Genomic DNA, 14,759 nt, shown 5'->3' on the forward strand with positions numbered 1-14,759 from the left:
AAATTCTATGCGTATATATGCACACGCACACAACACACACACACAAACACACACATATATATAAATCTGTATATACACTCTTTATATATGTATATATATACATATATATATATATATATATATATATATATATATATTCTTTCAGACACTTCTTTATTCTTTCTCTTTCCGTCACTATGCACACAAACACACACACACATAAATCTGCACATATCTGCATATATATATATATATATATATATATATATAAATATATATATATATATATAATTATTTACATGCGGACACTTTTTTAATATTTTTCCTTCTCTTTTCATCACGATTGTCTATTTATTCATATATTTATTTATAAAATTTTTCTCAGCATTTATTTATTCATCCAGCTTAATAGTGTATATCTTGTTTCTTCACAATAATAATTCTAATAGGGAAATATTAGCATTGGTCGTACTCTTTTCAGCCTTTTCCACAGGGGCTTTGTCTGTCGGTATATTAACCTATCACGGTTCCGTTTCATATTAATGTTTAGTTGGTCTGTCATGCTTTTTCTTTGTTTGTCATCCATTCAAATAATCTTTTCTGTCGAACTGTCACGCTTTAATCTGAAAAAAAAGCATTCGGAGGTTAGGCTGAGGGTTAGGGTTAGGGTTAGGGTTAGGGGATATCGAATACGCTTGAAATCGAAAGGCCAGTTTGTCTTTCTCGCTTAAGTTTTAAATAACATTTTTGTCGAAATGGCCTTCATTACATCATAGAATTGCAGTATCGACAGACAGCCATGCTTAAGTCTAAAATCAGATTTCCAATGATCTGCCATGCTTAACGTTAAAATAACATTTTCATTGATCATAAAATTAATATGCTTAAATTTAAAATAGAATTTTCGTTAGTCTGCTCTGCTTAAGTTTTAATAAGAACGTTCGTTAATATGTCACGCGTCAGTTTGAAATAGAATTTTACTTTGTCTGTTTAGGCTTAAAATATAAATAGATTTTTCGTTAATATATCAGCGTTAGTTTTAAATAGAATTTTTGTTAACATATCAGCGTTATTTAATATTGAATTTTTGTTAATTTATCAGCGTTAGTTTGGAATAGAATTTTCGTTATTATACCAGTGTTAGTTTGAAATAGAATTTTCGTTAATATATCAGCGTTGGTGTAAAATAGATTTTCGTTAATATGTCAGCGTTAGTTTTTAATAGAATTTTCGTTAATGTTTCAGCGTTAGTTTGAAATAGAATTTTCGTTAATTTATCAGCGTTGGTTTAAAAATATAGTTTTAGTTAATTTATCAGCGTTATTTTGAAATAGAATTTTCGTTATTATACCAGCGTTAGTTTGAAATAGAATTTTCGTTAATATATTACGAGTCAGTTCAAACAGAATCTTCGTTGATCTGTCATGCGTAAGTTTGAAATAATATTTCTGTTGTATTGCATTCTGTGTTGTACTGGCACGGTTCAATTTGAAATGGAAGTTTTGTTGGTATGCTACACTTAAGATATAATCTTCCACGAGTTCAAACAAAATTTTCATCAATCAATTACGGTAAAACATGAAATAGTACCATCTTTGGTCAATGACGCTTAACTTTGAAATCTTATTTTCGCTTGCGTTAAAAACTAGTATTTCCATTTCTTAGTGCATTTTAAACGGACATATGTCATCTGAGAGGCATCCAAGCACTGCTATAAGGGCATTTTTCTGTCATAAGATCTGTCACACATTTTACGTCTACATTTGGTCAATCACACCAAAAATTTTAAACAACATGTTCATCGCTAAGCGCACAGATCGAGCTGAGGCATGTGGAAAAGACCTGTTCCTTGTTTATTTTATTTGTACATTATACGAAATGCGAAGATCTATAGAAAGAAAGAAAGAGAGGGGAAGAGAGAAAGAGAGAAACAGAGAACAAGAGAAAAAGAAGATGAAAAAGCAAAAAAGTAGTGAAAAACAAAGGAAAAATATGTTAATACAAAATAAAAAGGATGATAGACCTGCTTGGGCTGTCACAGATTTTCTGTATGAAATGGATGTTAGTTTCGCGCCATATTTATTTTTACAGGTTAACCTTATTCCATGGGCAAAACTGCGTCAGAGGAAGGACAAAAGATGATCTTTTATTTAAGTTTTTATTTAATATTCGAACGCGAATCATAAACTTCTTGTCCTTAGTGTTCAAGTGTGTCTGTATATCTATGAATTCCAAGAGATTCCTTACTGATGATGTCGACCGGCATGCATATATATATATATATATATATATATATATATATATATATATATATATATATATATATATGGAGACATATATTTTATATTATATATCAATCCTTACATAAGAAGCTCAATGTAATTACAGAGCAATATAGAGAATAAGTGACAAAAATTTACATTCAAAAATTCATGATGTTGACCATTTTATAATTTATTCCTTTAATTCAGTTGACTTATCAGAATTTTATAAGTTAACTGAATTAAAGAAATAAGTTATAAAATGGTCAATATCATGAAAATTGTAATATAACTTTTTGTCATTTATTCTCTCTCTCTCTCTCTCTCTCTCTATATATATATATATATATATATATATATATATATATATAGATATATATATATGTGTGTGTGTGTGTGTGTGTGTGTGTGTGTGTGTCCTGTAGTTGGAGGATTTGCAGAAAAAGGATATGAAAGTTTTTTTAGATCCAGCCTGCTACAGGACTTCTGATAAATTTATTATTTTGACTTTGACTTTCCATGTCTCATTGACTTTAGAAAATAGGGTGCATACCCTTATAAGTATTTGCTAATATTTTCTCTCCTCTGATGAGATGGTAGACATCGAAACCCTATAGGTTAAGGAGATTAATTTTCTAAAGTATTCTTTGTCTTGCTTAGAATAATAAAAATTATTTAATATGAAACTCAACCATTTCATTTCATTTCAATGAGAGTTTTTTTGAAATTCATTGAATCACAATTTGATATATATATATATATATATATATATATATATATATATATATATATATATGTGTGTGTGTGTGTGTGTGTGTGTGTGTGTGTGTGTGTGTGTGGAGATAGAGAGAGAGATTAACAGGTTGGTATTTGGGAGCGCGTTTAATTCATTGGGGATTATGCAGCCCCGGAATAAACTCGCCTGACGGGTAGGCGACAAGGCGGTACTCCACATACTGGTGTACCTGCAACCTACTGCAAGATGCCTTCCTGAACCTGCATGGCAGTGGTAAATGCTGATGTCTGAAGTGTGTACGATATTTTCACCTTCAAATTCGTCTTCACATTCACTTTGTAACTGGGGCTAGCTCAATCCTAATCAGCAAAAATATGCTCTTATCCGAGTTCTGCTAACGACTATATATATATATATATATATATATATATATATATATATATATATATAGAGAGAGAGAGAGAGAGAGAGAGAGAGAGAGAGAGGGGATAAAAATTACTACCGGAACAGTAGTAGAAACTCGCTATGAAGCAAGCGAACAACAGAAGTTGTATTTGAGAGAAACAGCTTACCTTATAGGCTTGTATATACTGATGTGTGTTAGCTGTTTTCTTTTTTGATAAAGTCAATGTCAAGGGAGAGATAAAGCGCCTTCATAGGGCTTTCCTTGTCTGAGTTTTATATGCTGGTGCTTTTTGGGGGGTATTTCATAACATATCTTTTAAAACTTTATATAGTAATGTTTGTGGGGTATTTCGTCTTATAGGTAATATTAGGTAATCAGGAGAGAATACGCACCGTTTCGGGGCCTTCCTCTCTACGGCTTGTTCGCGTATCGACCCCCCTCACTGATGTGAGGCCTAATTATCTGCTCAATACAGTTAAAGGAAAATACGTTTGATAATTAAACGGCTCTTGTTACGAGCAACGGCTTTGCGCATGTCGTTCAATGTTCAAAGGCTACGTCTGACATATTGTTGGGACGTGTACATATCGAAGAAAATAATGATAATATTAACAATAATAAACAATAATAATAACAACAATAATAATAAAAGTACTATATATATGCATATATATATGCATATAACTAAAGGTATATATATATACATAACATTAATAATATATATATATATATATATATATATATATGTATACATGAACACATAAAAAAAATCTACTCACAGTAATAACTACACTGTAGACCCTTGCGAACATATCATAGTATATATATATATATATATATACATATATATATACTAAAAGATGTACACCGCGTTGCCCTGTATTCAACGTAACGTTAAATTCCTCTAAAAAATAAATACCCGAGCTGAGATCGAACCCAAAACCTAAAGACAGCCAAGCAGATCATCATAACCCAACAGAACACGATATCCACAAGGTGTTTTTAAATCTTCTTATTCTTAACATATTGTGAATGATTATGATAAAAAGTCTTTCACATGTCTGAATACCCCATATACCAAATTTTAAGAGTGTCGATCAAAAGTTCGTTGAGTATATAGGTTGAGAAGTGCCCTCATACATGCACACGTTCTCACTTTAATAGATATACTAGCAGGTCGCCAGTATTGTTGTATGTATAAATAATATCTTTTAATTAATGCAGATTTCTTATTTATTAAAAACAGAAATACCATAGATATTAAACCTAACGGTAAATTTCTTAAAAAAAAAAAACATGAAGTAAAAACAGAAAGAAACTGTGACATATGCATGCAGTATTATGTATTGTTGTTGTTGTTGTTGTTGTTGTTTTTGTTTTTCTAAACAGTCCACATCTTGGAAGTAAAAAATAAATGCACGCGCTGAGATCGAAAACCAAAACCTAAAGACAGTGAATCAAATAAGATGACTACTCGGCCACCGTGATACGATCTTCAAAAAGTGTTTTCAAACCGCCTCATATACAAAATAAGGAATCTGAAATGTGAACCATTCACACATGCGCAGTCGTGAAACAGTTAGCAAACAGAGAAAGATTCAACGTCTCCCTCGTACCATAGTTTCAATTTAGAGTTCTTAGCTCTTAGTTTCAGGATAAAACCTATTAAAATTTTTTCCTCATATCTGAATGATTGATATACCAAATTTCAAGCCTGTAGATTAAAAATTCGTTGAGTATATAGGTTGAGAAGTGTCCTCACACACATACATGTTCTCACTTTTATTTTTAGATGTATAGATAGATAATGCATGAAATTTTATAATTAAAACCTATATTTTTCCTTCATTCGCCGCTGTATTTCCGCGAGGCAAAAATTAATGTGCGTTATTGATTATCCTGCACTTACATACTCCTCGATTTGATCAGAGTTTCTCAAGCAACGTCCAAATGTTTTTGCTTGTACTAATTGAAATTCGTTTTGTAACAGAACAACCGCTAATCCTTTCGTAGCACACTAACCTGATGAATATGAATTTATGAAAATTGCACTTCTTTTAGTTAATAGCCTAAAACATTATACATTTTCCGGGTCTCGCTAACACTAGGACAGCCTTATATAACATATAATTTGCAATTACGTCTCTGATAATTTTTGTTTGTTTGTTTTTAGATGAGGATTGATAATCTATATATTGATACGATAGCACGCTTGCATCCGAGTTGTTTAATTTTTACGTACTTTCATTTCTTGTCATAAATAATTTTACCAAGAATTCTTCATAAGTTTTAGTTTCCGTTTCGATTATGGCTGAAAGAACTCAAGTTATATATATATATATATATATATATATATATATATATATATATATATATATATATATATATATATATATATATATATAACACGGAAATTACATAATTGTCGATGCAATAATTTATTTCAACCTTATGGTATTTTCAAGCATCTAAACTAGACAATTACATTTTTGATACTAAAATAAAGAAAGAAAAAGAATCGGGCCCCGACCGTCAAAAACCAGAGGGGGCCCGATTCTTTTTCTTTCTTTATTTCAGTATCAAAAATGTAATTGTCTAGTTTAGATGCTTGAAAATACCATAAGGTTGAAATAAATTATTGCATCGACAATTATGTAATTTCCGTGTTATATTTTTATGTTATTGCTCTGTTTACCACATTGAGCTCTCATACCTGGATTTCCTCCTGGAATTATTCCATTATAACACTATATATATATATATATGTGTGTGTGTGTGTGTGTGTGTGTGTGTGTGTATATATATATATATATATATGTATGTATATATATGTATATATATCCATATATATGCATATATATATACACACATATATATACATATATATATATACATATGTATACATATATATATATTATATATATATGGATATATATTTTTTATTTTGAAATTGCAACTTTATAATATATAAGAATCGATAGAACATTAACTTTATAATAATATATACGAAATCTGCTAGAATTAAAATATATTTACGCGTACTTTACAACCGGGCTTTAACGGGCGTTCGTGCTAGCTTAGATAAATACTTTTGCAATGTTAACAAAAAAAGCTACAATAATATAAGAGCTTCTCCATTTACACTGGACATACAGAATGCCATCATCAATATATTACAGATGAATGAGTCCCCTGTGGAATTTCCACGGGTCCCGCTAGTATAACGTATAATTTGCTATTACGTCTCTGATTATTTTGTTTGTTTTTTTTAAACGAGGATTGATTATTCGAATTATTTGGGTTCTTTAGACTACTGTTCTCCTCTAAATTTTACGCGATTTAACCTTTGACCTTTTCTGTATGTATCTTGTCGAACTCGGGAATCTTTCTGCCGAATTCTGGCATCGTTCTGTCGAATTCGGGGAATCTGAATTACACGAAAGTATAAGTTATCAGCAACAAAATTATTGGCTGCGTTTTTCCAGCTGATTTAGGACGAATCTAATCCAACAATTACATTGGTTTTTGCTTAATCAGGTTTTTGAGGGTTCGCCGCGTGTAGTTTTTAAGTTTTATTCACATGTACGCAAGCATGGAGCATTTTAGAAACGTTAGGGAGAGGGGTAAAATGGTATGTTAAATAATTGTTTTGATTGATTACATCGAAAAGTGATCAGTTTGAAGTCATAGGGTCTCGGAATATTTCAAAATTTAGTGCTCAGCATACACGAAGAAGGACTGGCCTGTGCGAAAGGAATTAGTGCCTCGCAAAGAAAGGAAATTCATCAACGCTCATCTGGTTGACAGAAACAGAATACACTTCCTAACGCTTCACATCAAGCTCGGCTTAATCAAGTAGTTCCCCAAGGCTCTGAACAATGCTGATTACTGATTCACTCATTTTTGCCAGGCTTTTCCAAGATTGATAATGGAAAAGTTGAAGGCTGGCATCTTTGGTCTTCAGATCCAGCAGCTTATCAGAGATCCATAGTTCGAAAACTCAAGAAAACAAAGTGAGACTGAACGTATGAAAAGCATTTATTCTGGCAGTGAAGAGCTTTTTTGGAAACAATAAGTTTAAAAACTACGCAGAATTTCTCACAACATGCCGAGTGCTTTCGAAAGTCTAGGCTGCAAACACGAGCGTTAAGATACAATACCTATTTTCACACATAGAACGATTTCGTAAGAACCTGGGTTCAATGAGTGACTAGCAAGAGAGTAGATTCCATCAGGACCTGAAAGAGCAGGAGACCATGTATCAGTATCGCTGGGACGAAGTCACGATGGCTGGCTGTTATTGGACTCTCAAGAGAGATCTCCCTGCCGTTGAACATTCTAGGAGTTCGGAGAAACGGAAGTTCAATCCGTGAAGTTTGAACAACGATCGACCAACATGCAATTTATGTGTACTTTATCAATTCTGCCTATTCCGTGTACAGTAATCAATGTTTCTATCAAGTAATCAGTATATTATCGGTAAAACATTTTTATCATAATTTTTTTTTTTAGTATGATATGTGTTGAGAGAAATTAGCTGATAATGCCACAACAATGTAAATTATTTTGTAACACGATTTGATTGTTTTCTAAGTCTACTTAGCACAGAAACCTGAAACCGATGCCACTAGTGCAAAAAAAAATACCCTAAATAGAAATCTAGACAACATTCAAGAAGTAATAAAAATATTATTTATAGAATTTTTACCTCAACAGTGTATAGATTATCAAAAAAACTACGTATATATATATATATATATATATATATATATATATATATATATATATTTATCTTCTTTTCCGGTTTTTTTTTTCCTGAAAGGTTGATAAGTGTCCTGATTTATTTTCAATAAAAAACTATGACTCTAGGGCACGTGTTTTTAGTGTGTAAACTCTACAAGGGCCAATAAGCTGGGACGGCCCTTTACATGCATCATTGGGTAGCGATTATACACAGAGCATGCTGGTCGGGAACAGCCTGTGGAGTACGAACAACATCCCCGCCCTCGGGCTATTCTCCTAGGATTTTCAATCATATCTCGGCTTCATCGTAGGCTTTCGACCGAGTTGGAGAGTCCATATTGGAAAGATGCATTGCAATTTCGTGTTTGCTGGCCGCACAAGAGGACTCTTCAGCGGACCCTTTTATGCTGATTCGGTTTGCTGTTTGTTTGTTTATAGCCTTATGCTATAATTTATGCTATGGATGCGCAGAGGAAGAATGTGGCGATAATGATAGATTAAGTAAAAGAGGGAGAAAAAAAAGAACGAAAAAAACAAGGTATTTTTCTTTTTTACAAAGGGCTTACCACATATAAAGGCCCGGAGTCTACTCGAGGATAAGAGTTAATGTGTGCATTGCAGTCATTGGGATAAATAGTAATTGTTTGTGGTGGAAATTTCGTATAATCAAATTATTTACGAGGTCGGTTCAATAAAAACTTCTTTTTTTTAAGTTAGACGTGAAGACGACAATATTGTAGTCTGCAGTAAAGCAAACTAGCGGAACAGAGTTCCGCAGACAGGCAGTTCTATGAAAGAAGCTTTGCTGATGGAATCCACTTTGAGGTTTAGGCACCGATAGAGAGTGAAGGAATTTATTGATAGTCATTTGTGCTCCAGAATTGTTTATTTTGTGAAAGGTTGGCGAGGGAGAGTATCGATTGGAGCTCAGGCGAACACTAGCCATGAAACTAATGATAAAGCAGTGACGGGCTTGCAACGTCCCTTTTGTGAAAAAGAGGCTACAGAAAAAAGAAAAGACATCGCCTACTAGATTAGAAAGTCGGTTTTCAACTCTCTCGCGGCAGGATAGGGTGCTGAGACGAATAGCAAAAAAATTATCTTAAATAAAAGAAAATTCAACTAAATATTACCCACATTACCAACCCTAATGCCTGGAAGTGTTGTTCCAATAATTATAATAGTTGTTTCATTAGTTTACGTGGGAAACCTATGCATAAGAATGTATTTCAACATAAATTAAAGTATATATAAATATATATATATATATATATATATATATATATATATATATACAGGGTGACTCAAAAAAACGGGCCCTAACTCTAATTAGGCCCCATTTCTTAGTGTTTTGTCCGAATGAAATGAAAATTTGGTCATAACTAGTTTTTTTTTTTTTTTTTTTTTTTTTTTTTTACAAGGGTGTCACCACTTATCAAGGGCCAGAGAAAGCATTACATCAAAACACTTAGGTCTTTGGCCTTTTTTTCTCCGTTGACTGTAAAATGCTCAGAAGAACAATTGAATGTCTTCTGTTTGTTTGTTTATATATATATATATATATATATATATATATATATATATATATATATATATATATATATATATATATCATATTAGTAATAAAATTAAGTTGAAAACAATATTTTCAATTATTAGGCAAACCTTATAGGATAAAAGGCTCTATCGATTAATTGGGGCAAAGATTAGAATAAGTTAAAAGGATAACGAAATAAAGTTATACGGAAACTTTATTCCGTTATCAAGTCAATAAGGGTTACAAACACGAGAACAGGGGAGACACCACTGTAGGCCGTGGCATTTCGAAGCTGAATGGTTCTCGTCATATGTATCTCTCTCTCTCTCACTCTCTCTCTCTCTCTATATATATATATATATATATAGATAGATAGATAGATAGATAGATAGATAGATAGATTAGGTTAAAGAGAGACAGTGGACATGCTAATGCTTCGGACAAATAGTTGGTTAACATTAGAAGTCCTCATCAGGAAACTTAAATAATGGTTGCTTTCCACAACAGAAATCAGTCCTCAATATATATATATATGTGTGTGTGTGTGTGTGTGTGTGTGTGTGTGTGTGTGTGTGTGTGTGTGTGTGTGTGTATATATATATAATTTTTGCGTGATCTATTTAAAAAAAAAGAAAAAAAGAAGAATTTAATTCAGCCTAACGGTAATGCCTTTATTAGATAAGGGACCCAAATTTTCGCAAATGACGAACAATTTATACGAATTGGTCGTTCGGTTGTTTACCATTTCTGGCGAAGTCAGTCCAAGACTGGAAAAAAAAAGAAAATTTAATCAGGAACAAGTTAAAAAAAAATCTATAAAATATATAAACGAAAAAAGAAAATGGGCAGAAGAACTTTGAGAGGAAAGAAAAAATAATAGTCGATCCTATCTGTGAAAATATTTCGTTAAATGCTGTCCCTTGAGTCATTAAAAAAGTTCAAGATATGTAAACAACGTTTCAGAAAAAAGAAAAAAAAAAGGATGCTAGTGTAAGGGCAAAACACTGCAAAGTAAAATGTTGGAGCAAACCGTTGCTCAATACACGGCCGCATTTACAAAGCTGCATAGGTATGGCGCATGACATGGTCACTTGTTTTTATTATTTTATTATACCCGATTAACAAATGAAAAAAATGGTTTCGGGGCTGGTTTCTCAGTACCGTCAATGATTTTATCGCTACACTGATGATTGCGTAAGCATAAAAGTCTGTTAGTCTAAACAATAATAATTATTAAATTATAATTTTATATTTGTACATCAAAAACTGACTGAGGAGTTTGGTAGGCAAAATTGTTTAAACAAATATATATACGCACGCATAAATATATATAGAAAGAGATTTGTGTTTACTATAAGCTTTACGTAGGTATAAATCATGTAGAATATCTGCATAAATATAACTACAAGTAGTGGTTAACTAAAAATGATCATCCCATAAGAAAACCGAAGGAACTAAAAGGAAATTAATGAAAACGAATGTTTAAAAGAATATGAAAATAAGCTAGATGGTTCTCAGATGAATACAATTCCACAGCCCACATATAACAAAGTTGTATTTTCTTTTTAAATGAATAGAAAAAAGGGTTTTTAAATATGAATTAACAAAAAACAAATTTATAGTAGTACATATATATATATATATATATATATATATATATATATATATATATATATATATATATAGCCAGTAGAGTTTAGTTTCCTAGAAGTACATCCAATGAAACAACATGTGTCTACCAAAATAGTGCTCAATGAGTGAACAGAGCAGGTATATTAATTTTATTTATACAAATATTAATGGCTACATATGTGCATACATGTTTCTGTAATCACCCACATTGGGGTATTACGTCTTCAGGCCAAGAATTACCGTCGAAAGTGATATTTCCACCAAATACATTTTCCTATTTCGTTTATCAAGTTAGCATGCAACCTGGGTGGGAGTCATAAAAAACGGTAGAAGGATGAGTGAGGTCTTTGAAGATAATAAACATCTTTTTCATTTCCCTTTCCCCTTCCAACCTAACTTTTGGTTTTTATGGCATAAGGTACTTGAGAATTTAGTTTTCTTGTCTTGGAGTCTGTAAGTTAAGAACCTTAGCGATGGTCAACTAAGTACTGACCGGTGCCTTTTAATCTACATCCACCCACACACACATGCAATACACATACAACACACACATACACAGACACCGCCACACACACACACACACACACACACACACACACACATATATATTAATACGTATATCCAAAAGCGAATCCATGCTGTACGCTTTTTTTTATTCACAACACACATACTGAAACTAGACAATAACTCTGAAACTACGCAGGAATAGAGTTAAAATTACATTAAGGTAAATAAAACAAAACAAAAATAAATAAAATTAAATAAAAATAAATAAAAATAAAATAAAATTAAAACAGATAAACAAACAAAGTATGAATAAATATAAAACACGAAAGTTATCTAAACCCCACTTGTATCTATATACATATATCAATATACTTATAGATGCCTACACTTTGCCACGCCCGCGCATTAATATATATATATATGTGTGTGTATATATATGTTTTTGTTAATATATATTATCTTAAAAATAGAAATCGCCTGTATGTTTCAAGTAAATGATTAATCCCCCCTCTCTCTCTCTCTCTCTCTCTCTCTCTCTCTCTATATATATATATATATATATATATATATATATATATATATATATATATATATATATATATATATACAGGGTTAAACGTAGCCCTGCACTGAAGATTCCCGAAAGGATGAAACTCTAGTGTCTGTAGGTATTTGATTATTATAGTAAAAAATAATTATGACAGCCCCTTTAAGAAATTCCTTTCTTATCGTTGAGCACTTTCAGTTGAATTAAAGTCGGTCAATTTAGCTCTTATGCATAGATCATCGTATAACGATTAGATCACTGTCTGACTGATGTACCTATTTACTATGCCTTCCCACGGGACAGAGTTAGACACCAGGGTCATTTTTTAACGTGGAGAAAAGGTACAAAAATAAAAATTGTCTCAGTCGTGAAGGATTTCTCCTCCACCGAAAGAGCACAAGAAATGGAAGTGGAGCATCTGAAGAACAGATACTACACTTTGATCTTGTTTATATATTTTATTGAGAAAGAAAAAATTGAACATAAAAAACGTACAAAAAATTCAATTCAACAAAATTAGGCACAAGGCCCTACAAGAAATTGGGAGGGGGAGGGTACAGGGTCTTTTTGACTATGTAACAGATGAGACTTTGAAGTCTTACTCTTGACTGGCAACATTTACCAAAATACCTCAATCACTCTGTGGATCCTAATCTAACTAATAACCCCAGCGTTCAATGTAAAATTTAACTATGTACAATTTGTATATTCATTTCTGTATGTTGTGTGTGCATTTTTTTTTTTTTTTTTGTGTGTGTGTATGTGTGAGAAAATAAAGTTCGATTTCATTAGAAAGAGTTCTTGAATTAATTGGCATAAAATGTTCGTGGAGTGGGAAAAAACTAATGAAAATGTTCATTTCAAAAATAAGGAAAAAACTACTAATGTGTTGTTAGTAAGACCCCCCTGTACTATTCTATGTGGCTAGATCCCCCACTGTTTTCGGGGGAACCGAAAACAAGCAGAGCATCCCTAATGGGGTTTGGGGAAGTCGCCTTAATGGAGGTGGGAGAAAATAAAGCAACGGATGGAGGGGGTAGGAAGGTGACCTCTGAGTAGGGGGATGACCGGGGGCATCAGAAAATAAAGATGAGGAGCAGGGGGGTTGGGCAGACTCAGAGGTTCTCTAATACCAAAAAATAAAATCAGGAACAGGATCTCATTTGTACCACCAGTCAAGAGTTACTTTACTGAACTTATAATGCTAACCTAGGCGGGATGGGTTCCGTAGGACCCAGCACCGCCCATGCCATGCCTAAGGAGGGAACACGTATTGAAACTTGGCTCCTCGACGGATGCACAAACTAGTGTTGTGCACCCACCTCTTGTCAAATTCCACTCTAGGCAACCTCTTCCAATCGCATCTGATCTTTACTTTAAGCAAATGTTTAAAGTAAACGATCAGATCCCGATCAGGAACAGATGTCCTTTCGTGGACCAACTTGAGGCGCGCGATCCAAATGGTCATGCGCGCTACTGCTAGGATCGCCAGGAAAACCAAACTTTCCTCCCTGGGGAACGGCGGCTCCATGTTGTACACAAAAGTTCCTACGTCGAGATCGAGCAGACACTCGGCATCGATGCGAGCTGTTACCCCCTCGACGTACCTTAATAGGGGCTGTATCCGGCTGCAACTAAAAAACGCGTGCTCGATTGTTTCGGGCTCGCGTTCGTCACAGCACGGACAGAAGCGGCTGGTATGTTCTTTATACCGGAAAAGTACGTCGAAGAGGGGCAGCGCATTTCGGACCAGTCGCCAAGTCAGGGAGAATTCCGAGTTATTCAGAATCTCCCGTCCCGGCGCCCAACGCCATTGAGAACGGACAACCTCCATCGACCATCCCATCCGCCTACAAAGTGGATCCTTCGCGGTCCCCTCCACTAAATCCCGATACAGTTTCTTCCTTGGCTGATCGAGGACATTGGTCCCCGGCAAAGCTCTAAGAGCGGTTCGGCATTCGGAGAAGAACTTGGACTCCCCCTTCGGTCTACGACGACCTTCTACCGAAGGGTTGGGTTTGAGGTTGGGAAACGAGTTCTCAACCACAGGGACCCAAGGAGCGTCTCCTTCAAGCGAACGACCCAGGAAAGCCAATCTCTCGGCGTTTCTATGACACAAGAGACTGGGCTGACCCAGGCCTCCCTCGCTCGGATTTTGAACACAGACCTCTCTGCAGACATAATGCTTACCCTCGTTCCACAAAAGTGAATCGAGGCGCCCTTGTAAGCGGGTTAGTCGTTCTGAAGGGAGAGGAAGTACAGACAAACGGTAAAGGATGAGCGGAAAGACGTATGTAGCACACGCCTCCGCCCGACCCTTCAAGGACAATTTCCTTCCAATCCAAGTCTTTACTGACGATTTGACCTTAGACTGTACTTCCGACCAATTCTTTTCCAGCTGAAGTCCCGGT

The sequence above is a fragment of the Euprymna scolopes genome, chromosome 32 (genome assembly GCF_053919585.1).
Source record: "Euprymna scolopes isolate OS-2025 chromosome 32, ASM5391958v1, whole genome shotgun sequence".
Taxonomy (NCBI): Eukaryota; Metazoa; Mollusca; class Cephalopoda; order Sepiida; family Sepiolidae; genus Euprymna; species Euprymna scolopes.